An 11,168-nucleotide genomic window follows, 5' to 3' on the forward strand; every position below is an offset into this window, starting at 1 on the left:
GTCAAACTGGTGGCTGCGAAGTGTACATTGAACATTTTTTAAAGGCTGCATTTTCAGCATGTCAGAAAAGTATGAAGCTAGCTTGCTTAAAACAAATATACATATATATATATATATATATATATATATATATATATATATATATATATAAAACTAGCTGGGAATTCATACACATTGATTTTTGCATTGGCAATTTGGCTTAGTCTCGTGGTGAAGAGCCTATAAAACGTTGCTAGATTCATTAACATATTTTTTGCAACTCTGAAATTTATTGGAATAAATTACCAAACTATAAAACTAGCTAGCCAGCTATGGGTAACTGTAGCTAACTACCTGACAGGAGTGCTAGCTACAGTCGGAAGTTTACATACACTTAGGTTGGAGTCATTAAAACTTGTTTTTCAACAACTCCACAAATTTCTTGTTAACAAACTGTAGTTTTGGCAAGTGGGTTAGGACATCTACTTTGTGCATGACACAATACATTTTTCCAACAATTGTTTACAGACAGATTATTTCACTTATAATTCACTAACACAATTCCAGTGGGTCAGAATTTTACATACACTAAATTGACTGTGCCTTTATACAACTTGGAAAATTCCAGATAATGACGTCATGGCTTTAGAAGCTTCTGATAGGCTCAGCAAGGAAGAAGCCACTGCTCAATAACCTCCATAAAAAAGCCAGACTACGGTTTGCAACTGCACATGGGGTCAAAGATCATACTTTTTTGAGAAATGTCCTCTGGTCTGATGAAACAAAAAAATAACTCTTTAGCCATAATGACCATCGTTGTGTTTGGAGAAAAAAGGCGGAGCCGTGCAACCCGAAGAACACCATCCCAACCGTGAAGCACGGGAGTGGAAGCATCATGTTGTGGGGGTGCTTTGCTGAAGGAGGGACTGGTGCACTTCACAAAATAGATGGCATCATGAGGTAGGAAAATTATGTGGATATATTGAAGCAACACCACAAGACATCAGTCAGGAAGTTAAAGCTTGGTCGCAAATGGGTCTTCCAAATGGACAATGACCCCAAGCATACTTCCAAAGTTGTGGCAAAATGGCTTAAGGACAACAAAGTCAAGGTATTGGAGTGGCCATCACAAAGCCCTGACCTCAAAGCCCATAGAAAATTTGTGGGCAGAACTGGAAAAGCGTGTGTGAGCAAGGAGTTCTACAAACCTGACTCAGTTACACTAGCTCTGTCAGGAGGAATGGGACAAAATTCACCCAACCTACTGTGGGAAGCTTGTGGAAGGCTACCCAAAACATTTGACCCAAGTTAAACAATTTAAAGGCAATACTACCAAATACTAATTGAGTGTATGTAAACTTCTGACCCACTGGGAATTTGATGAAAGAAATAAAAGCTGAAATAAACAAATTTCTCTAATATTATTCTAACATTTCACATTCTTAAAATAAAGTGGTGATACTAATTGACCTAAGACAGGGAATTTTTACTAGGATAAAATGTCAGGAATTGTGAAAAACTGAGTTTAAATGTATTTGGCTAAGGTGAATGTAAACTTCCGACTTCAACTGTAGATACGTTAGCTTACTAGGTAACGTTGCATTAACAGCGTTAGGTTGGTTGATAACTAAGGTCAGGGCGTGACAGCGGCCTTTTCCCGGTTGTATTTTATCGTTTTAATTTGATTTAGATTTTTAAAGTAAACCACATTACAACGATTTTGAGATACAAAGACACTATTATAATATATATTTTTTGTAGAATAGTTTTTTGTTTGTTCAGGATTTTGGAAATTCTCCCACGACCCCATTTTCATATGGGGCTCGTCCTTTAGTTTTGGAACCACATATCATCTTTATATTAGTTAATGAACTGATGTCAAGTCATCCAGGGATGAAGATAAGCTCGGGGGGGTCACAGAGTCACCTATCAGGAAGACTGGTCGTTTGAGGTCCTATGGATAAGTTCTCTATCTCTCTATCTATCATCATCGACGACGACAGCCGGGTCACACTCCACATGCCAGTCCTATCTTGCTACTATACAGCAGTGTTATTGGCCCCAGGAAGGTTATCATTTTATTGAAATGTATTATCCTGTACAGCTACTGTTTAGATAGAAGGCTCTTCTACATGCCAAGGTTTTAATGTCTTGGTAGCAGCCTTGTGCAACACATATACAGAGGGAGAGTGTGGGATAAGTATTATTTCAATGTAAAATACTATGATTTTAAGGTTACAGGCTACTAGTAAAACATGTGTTTGTACCATATTCCCCCACCCTCTGCCCTACATTTGCAGCTTTCACTTTCGTTCTGGCACATTCAAAGTATCACGGAACTTTTGGGGTTTTCCCATGTTTATGCGTTGCATTGTCTAATTTGGAGACAAGCTCCAGTTCTTTCAAGTAAACTCTATGAATTCCCTGCAGAAAGTAAAAAGGACTGGTTTGGGGAGTGGGATTTTCCACATAGGGCGGGAAATAGAGATTTCACATAATGATTTCCTATGGCAGGGATCATTTAAGGATACATTCCAGTGTGTTATAGAACATCTCACTAGACGAGTAGGGTCCATCTGCAGACCGCGGTTACTATCACATGCTGCCGTTACTATCACCATTTAAAAAAAAAATTTTTACATTTATTTATCCGTTATTTTACCAGGTAAATTGACTGAGAACACGTTCTCATTTGCAGCAACAACCTGGGGAATAGTTACAGGGGAGAGGAGGGGCATGAATGAGCCAATTGTAAACTGGGGATTATTAGGTGACCGTGATGGTTCGAGGGCCAGATTGGGAATTTAGCCAGGACACTGGGGTTAACACCCCTACTGCCGTTACTATCACATGCTGTGGTTACTATCACATGCTGCCGTTACTATCACATGCTGCCGTTACTATCACATGCTGCCGTTACTATCACATGCTGCCGTTACTATCACATGCTGTGGTTACTACCTGCTGTGGTAACTAGCTGCTGTGGTTACTACTACCTGCTGTGGTTACTACTACCTGCTGTGGTTACTACTACCTGCTGTGGTTACTACTACCTGCTGCGGTTACTCCAATATGTGGTAACGTTAACAGAACTGTGGGAAAGCAGTCCCGGCAGGCAGGGATCGAAGACTGTGTACCGGTGTCCACAACAAGTGGTCCTTGGGTCAGCTCTTTCTTCACCCTCACCAGCATGCAATTGATTATAACCAATCCGCCACCGCCCGACTATATGTGATAAAGTGAAAATCTAAGGCACCCAACCCTAACCCGCAAATATAGAAAATGTGCTATTGGCAACAGTCAAATATGGCAGAACGATTTTTTGACAGGGGCTAAAGGATCATTTTCTTTTAACCTGATTTAGATATGTTTTGGTAGGCTATTTGTTAGTCAATATAATTAGATACATGCATCTTCTCTTTTGTCATTATATGTTGCCCTAGACGACTAAATAAATCCTTTCTCAACAGAATAGTGTAATAGATCGATAGAAGGAATGCTTCAATCTAGTTGACATCGGTAATGTTTTTTTCTGTTATCTTTCTCCCCAGTCCCCTAAAGACATTTAGGGACCGGGGAGAAAATACAATAACGCAACAACAAAAAAATGAGAAAGATTTTCTGCAAAATTTCCAAATGACATCAGTTTGACCGGTTGTAAGGAAAAAGAAAACTATGAAAAGGACCCAAAAGGTTTCTGATAAGATTGCAGTTCGGCTTTGATTAATATTTTATGTGGTTAAAATACTATCAGCTTTCATGATGAAGACAGCACCTAAATAGATTGTGTCTGAGCATTGCGTTCTCTCAAGATGCAGAAATAAATCCTGTTTCTTCACTCCTGTTTCTCTACATTGGGTGTATAATTTTACTGCAAGAAATGCTTAATTCTGCAGGACTTATTGTTAAGGCAATGTGAGCGGTTATAGATCTACCGTGTCCACGTTTCAGTTTCCATACAGCTGCCTTGATATGCCATTTGGAGTCCCATCTTTTGACGGTTGAACTTGTGTAGCGCCTCACAATCGTCACATGACATCGCCGGCACTGCTATCATCCTCTTTTACCACTTCACCAAATCTTTCCCAAACATTACTTTTCTAACCCCCCACCCCTCCCCCTCTTTATTTTCAACTCTCCTTTTGCAGCTTTTATCTTATTGAATTCAACTTCGACAATGTCCTTTTTGCCTCTGTGGATTGATGTTAATGTTATCTCCCAAAAGCATTATTTGGATGTGTAGGCTATTTTGCACTTGTACAGTTAAACTCTACATTTAGGTTTATGTACTAATACCAGATAGCCTAAAATATGACACATCGATTCGCCTTGTCGGCTTGGGTATTCGAACCAGCGTCCTTTTGGTTACTAGCACTAAAGAACTCGCTACTTCCCTAAAGAACTTGTGGATATCACTTTTATGTCTCTGCGTGCACTGGCTTACCGGTCACCCATCCAGGCCCGGCGCCACGAAGGGGCAAAAGGGGGCAATGCCCCCTCAGTTCTGTGTATCCCTACTGTCCCACAATCTGCCCCCTCCGTCATGCCCAACCGATTTGTTGTGTATGCTTCATTCATGCAACTGCCTTGCATGCAGCATACGAACGTCATACACATTTTACCAGTTGAAAAAAAGGATTGGCATTCACAGTAGAAGGGCGGGGTCAATTTGACCGTTTTAAGTTTACTTTCAAAGTTACGTACTACGTATTTTATTTTATTTTTTTAAATTTCAATGTGCAGCTGGATAGAATTTAGCTAATGATAACAGTTAGGTAAGTAGCTGACAGCATGATGGATATTATAAATTGGCCAGGGCACACCGGCAGCATCAGATCAAAGTGGCGGGGAGGGAGAGAAATCTGCTCCAGAGGCCAAGGCCAATTGTGTGGAAAAACTGCTACGTGAGTTTGATGAGTAATGGGAGAAATACAAGCACACGGACACCCCCACTCCAAGCAAACGGACACCCCCACTCCAAGCAAACGGCAAAGAGTAGTGAGTAGTAATCTGAAAGAATATGTGGTCGAAACAACAATGGGCCAGCAAGAAGAGAATAATGAGAGGGAGTGCAAAAGACTGTTTTTCAGCATTCTGGATGCTGTACTGGGAGAAATGTCAGCAAGATTTAACGAATGAAAGAGGCTACTTGTTGAGGCCCTGTGTGCCTTGCACCCAGAGAATAAAACCTTTATGAATGTGGAAAAGGTGAAACCACTGCTGGACTTGGTGGAGGCTGAGTTTACTGTCAGATGCCAGTTTCTACAGACTGAAATCGCCCGATCTGGAAAAAGAAAAATGGACTACACAGAGCATTTTGGATACAAACTCCGGGCCTCTAACAGCAAGGCCTACTGTGATGATGGCATTGAAACTGGGATTAACATTTGGAGTATCCACGGCAACTTGCGAGAACTCTTTTTCAACATTGAAAAACGTATTCCGTGTGCACAGACAGAGCATGTTGCACAGGAGGAAAGCGTAGATCATTCAACTGGCATTTGAGAGGGATCTTACAAGCAAATTCCGTGGGTGGAGCGAGAGACTGCTGAGGAGGTTCCACACAGCATCAAGGCGGCAGAAACTCTTTTGAATCTGGGTAAGAACAGGCAGCCTGGCTGGGCTTGTATTATTTTGTTATTTTCTAGCTTTTAGAAATGCGTGGCAAATGTCAGCAATAGGCATTGACGTGATTTTCTTTTTTGGAGTTGCTGCCAAATCTACTGCTTGATTTCTGTGATGTGATTGGAAGTGTTTGGTTTATAATATAATTGTATTGTTTTTAATGTTGTTTAATATGATAGAAGAGGTGCTTTGCATTACATTGATGAGGTTGGGCAGACCTTGACCAATGGTTGAGTAGCGAAATAGCTACAGTGTTGCCATAAACAACTCGTTGCTATTGAATACTAATTTCTCTTGTCATACGCAGCGTAGTACTTGTGGGAAGACAGCTTGGCAGCTGTGTCCAAGCTGCATTGTACATTATTGTTTGCTTTCCGCGTGTTACAATTTTCTTCTGTCGAAGGAGAGGAGGACCAAAATGCAGTGTGGTTATTCATAAACATCTTTAATAAAGATGAAAATACAAACAATATACAAAAACAATAAACGTGAAAACCCAAAACAGCCCTATCTGGTGCAACAAACAGAGAGACAGGAACAATCACCCACGAAACACTCAAAGAATATGGCTGCCTAAATATGGTTCCCAATCAGAGACAACGATAAACACCTGCCTCTGATTGAGAACCACTCTAGGCAACCATAGACTTACCTAGACTACTTCACTAAACCACAATCCCATAACCTACAAAAAAAACCTAGACAAAACACACCACATAAATACCCATGTCACACCCTGGCCTGACCAAAATAATAAAGAAAACACAAAATACTAAGGCCAGGGCGTGACACCGCGATTGGAAATACATTCTATTGGCATGGAGAAGTGCTATTATGGTAATTGGCAACTGTTTTGCAATGCATTGATGGGTATTGTGCATGTACAGTGGGGAGAACAAGTATTTGATACACTGCCGATTTTGCAGGTTTTCCTACTTACAAAGCATGTAGAGGTCTGTAATTTTTATTATAGGTACACTTCAACTGAATCTAAAACAAAAATCCAGAAAATCACATGATTTTTAAGTAATTAATTTGCATTTTATTGCATGACATAAGTATTTGATCACCTACCAATCAGTAAGAATTCCGGCTCTCATAGACCTGTTAGTTTTTCTTTAAGAAGCCCTCCTGAATGTTCATCAGCATAGCTAGTACAAACCTAGGTCTTACCAAGCTGGTTAGTAGGAATCAATAGACATTGAAGATCCGAGTATCAAACAGAAGAAAAAACAAACATTTTGCACACATAACTTACTGTCAATGACTATGGATTTAAGGATGGGTGGTTCCGCTCCCTCCTTTCCCTGGGATGTGGCAGAATAGATCACTGGTAAGTGAGTGTGGGGCCAAGCACTGCTGTAGAGGCCATGCATCAGGTCATTGACATGTTTCAGGAGCTTTAAAGACAGACAGATCGTGTTTAACCATTACCTAAGGTCTTCCCTAAGTTAGACTTAGCCTAGCAAGTACATTGACTATGTCGCTCCTCAGAAATCTGGCAGTCAGGCAGACATACGGAGAGAGATTGGCTATTTCCATGTCTTAGTCAGCAGGATAACTGTCCTCCTTCCCTTTGTTCGATCCTTCCATCCAAGCTAGAAGATTCCTGCAAAAAAAGAGAATCAAGAATTGAAAACTGCAGATGACAGGTGTAGGGGGGGGGGGGGGGGGGATAGGCAACATTTATCGTATTGTCAAATAGAAAATACCAAAAAATACAAAGATCCCTGATGAATCAAGAACAAATTCACATCCATATTGGGGGGCACATGTTTCAAGAATTAGGCTAGCTTAAAATGTATCTCTCACACACAATCAATGTTTCCTATATGTCTATTCATCAACCATTCTCTCTCTTTTTTCTCTCTCTCACACACAGCTAGCATGACCAAATGTTGACACGATGACAGTGTTTTCTAAAGTTATTGTGATCAGCATTTTTTTCTCTGCATCAAGTCCCCAAGAGATATGTTACCAGCTGCCCATGGTTGCCTGATCATACACTCTTCGATAAAAAGGTGCTATCTAGAACCTAAAAGGTTTCAACGGCTGTCTCCATTGTAGAACCCTTTCCACAGAGGGTTCTACATGGAACCAAAATGGGTTTGTCGTGGAAATTCTTAGACAGGGATACTCAAAGTCAATGAATCATTGTTTATTGTCAGTGCGCTGGAGAGGTTCCAACAAACTTAATGCACCATAGTGAATGTCTGTCAGAAGCTCTGCTGGGGCAGTCCCAGCAGGTGTCTATTCACAGACAACCAGGGTTGGGTAGGTTACTTTCTAAATGTAATCCATTAGTTACTAGTTACCTGTCCTTTTGTAATCAGTAATGTATCTTTGATTACCCAAACTCTAATGTAATCTGATTACATTCACTTACTTTTAGATGACTTTGCCCTTAAGAGGCATTATAAGAAGACAACAATGTATGTTACCAATTGAACGACATCTATTGCAGGATAAATCAATGTTAAAGTTTACATAGCTGGCCATATATGGATGTTACATTTTAACCCATCGCTTTCTACTACATCTAATAATACGATTAAATTATATCTTATTTGCCAGCCCTACTCTGTTGTTATGGAGGACTGACTGGGTTCATTGAGTCAAGTTGAAAAATAAATGCTGCCCTCATGGAATGGCATGCTTTGAGCACTACTGAAAAGTGCTATTTACATGTGATAAATGCATCCCATATGCTGCATTTGCTATAGTCCTATTGTTTACCTTTTAGTTGGTGACACTTTGATATCTTGATAATATGCAGCTGTTTCAAAGGCAAATCCACAGATGAAACAATAACAAAACGGCCACCCGGCCTCCGTTTTGGTAAAATGCTGAGGGATGTGCCTGGAGAAATGTCTGACCATCCATGATATCAAAATTGTTTTACCATGTTATGAGGCTATACAGTGTTGGTTTATGTTTAAAAATATTGGAGTAAAACAAGCTTATATTTTGGGTTTTGATGTGGTGTGACAGTTGAACTAAGCTCATGAGGCATTTAAGTTATATTCTTCAAGAATCAATGGATATATATATATATATATAAGTAAAAAAAATGGATGTAGCAACTACAGATTGCCCCTTTAAATCTATCAAAAGTGTGTGAGTTCGAGCATGTGTACATTTAGGCCTATGGATTATTTTTAACAGCATGATATTATCCTGACCAACTTGCCCTCCAAATACACCTCAGCTGTTTTCAGTCAGGATCTCAGCGATCCCTGCCTCATTGCCTGCATTCATTCTGGGTCCGCGGTCAATCGGCCACCCCTCATCACTATCAAACGCTCCGTAAAACACTTCAGCGAGCAGGCCTTTCTAATCAACCTGGCCCGGATATCCTGGAAGGATATTGACCTCATCCCATCAGTAGAGGATGTCTGGTTGTTCTTTAAAAGTAATTTCCTCACCATTTTAAATAAGCATGACCCTTTCAAAAAATGTAGCCCTTGGTTCACCCCAGACCTGACTGCCCTCGACCAGCACAAAAACATCCTGTGGCGTACTGCACTAGCATCGAATTGTCCCCGCCATTGTTGCAACCCCTATTACTAGTCTGTTCAACCTCTCTTTTGTATCGTCCGAGATTCCTAAAGATTGGAAAGCTGCCGTGGTCATCCCCCTCTTCAAAGGGGGAGACACTCTAGACCCAAACTGTTACAGACCTATATCCATCCTGCCCTGCCCTTCAAAAGTCTTCAAAAGCCAAGTTAACAAACAGATCACTGATCATTTCGAATCCCACCGTACCTTCTCCGCTGTGCAATCCGGATTCCGAGCTGGTCACGGGTGCACCTCAGCGACGCTCAAGGTCCTAAACGGTATCATAACTGCCATCGATAAAATACAGTACTGTGCAGCCGTCTTCATCGACCTGGCCAAGGATTTTGACTCCATCAGTCACCGTATTCTTATCGGCAGATTCAACAGCCTTGGTTTCTCAAATGACTTCCTCGCCTGGTTCACCAACTCCTCCTCAGATAGAGTTCAGTGTGTCAAATCGGAAGGCCTGTTGTCCGGACCTCTGGCAGTCTCTACGGGTATACCACAGGGTTCAATTCTCGGGCCGACTCTTTTCTCTGTATATATCAATGATGTTGCTCTTGCTGCGGGTGATTCCTTGATCCACCTCTATGCAGACGACACCATTCTGTATACATCTGGCCCTTCTTTGGACACTGTGTCAACAAACATCCAAACGAGCTTCAATGCCATACAACACTCCTTCCGTGGCCTCCAACTGCTCTTAAACGCTAGTAAAACTAAATGCATGCTCCTCAACCGATTGCTGCCCGCATCACTACTCTGGACGGTTCTGACTTAGAATATGTGGACAACTACAAATGCCTAGGTGTCCGGCTAGACTGTAAACTCTCCTTCCAGACTCATATTAAGCATCTCCAATCCAAAATTAAATCTAGAATTGGCTTCCTATTTCGCAACAAAGCCTCCTTCACTCACGCTGCCAAACATACCCTCGTAAAACTGACTATCCTACCAATCCTCGACTTTTACAAAATAGCCTCCAACACTCTACTCAGCAACTGGATTCAGTCTATCACAGTGCCATCTGTTTTGTCACCAAAGCCCCATATACCACCCACCACTGCGACCTGTATGCTCTCGTTGGCTGGCCCTCGCTACATATTCGTCGCCAGACCCACTGGCTCCAGGTTATCATCTAGGTAAAACTCCGCCTTATCTCAGCTCACTGGTCACCATAACAACACTCCAGCAGGTATATCTCACTGGTCATCCCCAAAGCCAACACCTCTTTGGCTGCCTATCCTTCCAGTTCTCTGCTGCCAATGACTGGAATGAATTGCAAAAATAGCTGAAGTTGGAGACTTATATCTCCCTCACTAACTTTAAGCATCAGCTGTCTGAGCAGTTTACCGATCGCTGCAGCTGTACATAGCCCTTCTGTAAATAGCCCATCCAACTACTTCATCCCCATATTGTTTTTATTAACTTTTTTGCACATCATCATCTGCACATCTATCACTCCAATGTTCATTTGCTAAATTGTAATTACTTCGCTACTATGGCCTATTTATTGCCTTACCTCCTTACTCCATTTGCACACATTGTATATAGATTTTTCTATTGTGTTATTGACTGTACATTTGTTTATGTGCAACTGTGTTGTTGTTTGTGTTGCACTGCTTTGCTTTATCTTGGCCAGGTCGCAGTTGTAAATGAGAACTTGTTCTCAACTGGCCTACCTGGTTAAATAAAGGTGAAATATATATATATATATATCTGACCCATCACACGACTCTTCAGGAGGGCCACTGTGCTCCAGATCTGACCCATCACACCACTCTTCGGGAGGGCCACTACGCTCCAGATCTGACCCATCACACGACTCTTCAGGAGGGTCACTACGCCCCAGATCGACTTCTGTGCTCAGAGGTCCTTGATGAGGACCTACCCAATCACACCACTCTTATAATAAAACACAATGGGTCTTTATATACTCTTTGTCCCTGTCTGTGGGTGAATTATGAAACAATTAATGTATACAGGTGTACAAAAAATGGTGACGT

This window comes from Oncorhynchus mykiss, chromosome 28 (assembly GCF_057628025.1).
Source record: "Oncorhynchus mykiss isolate SJ-2025 chromosome 28, ASM5762802v1, whole genome shotgun sequence".
NCBI classification, from domain to species: Eukaryota; Metazoa; Chordata; class Actinopteri; order Salmoniformes; family Salmonidae; genus Oncorhynchus; species Oncorhynchus mykiss.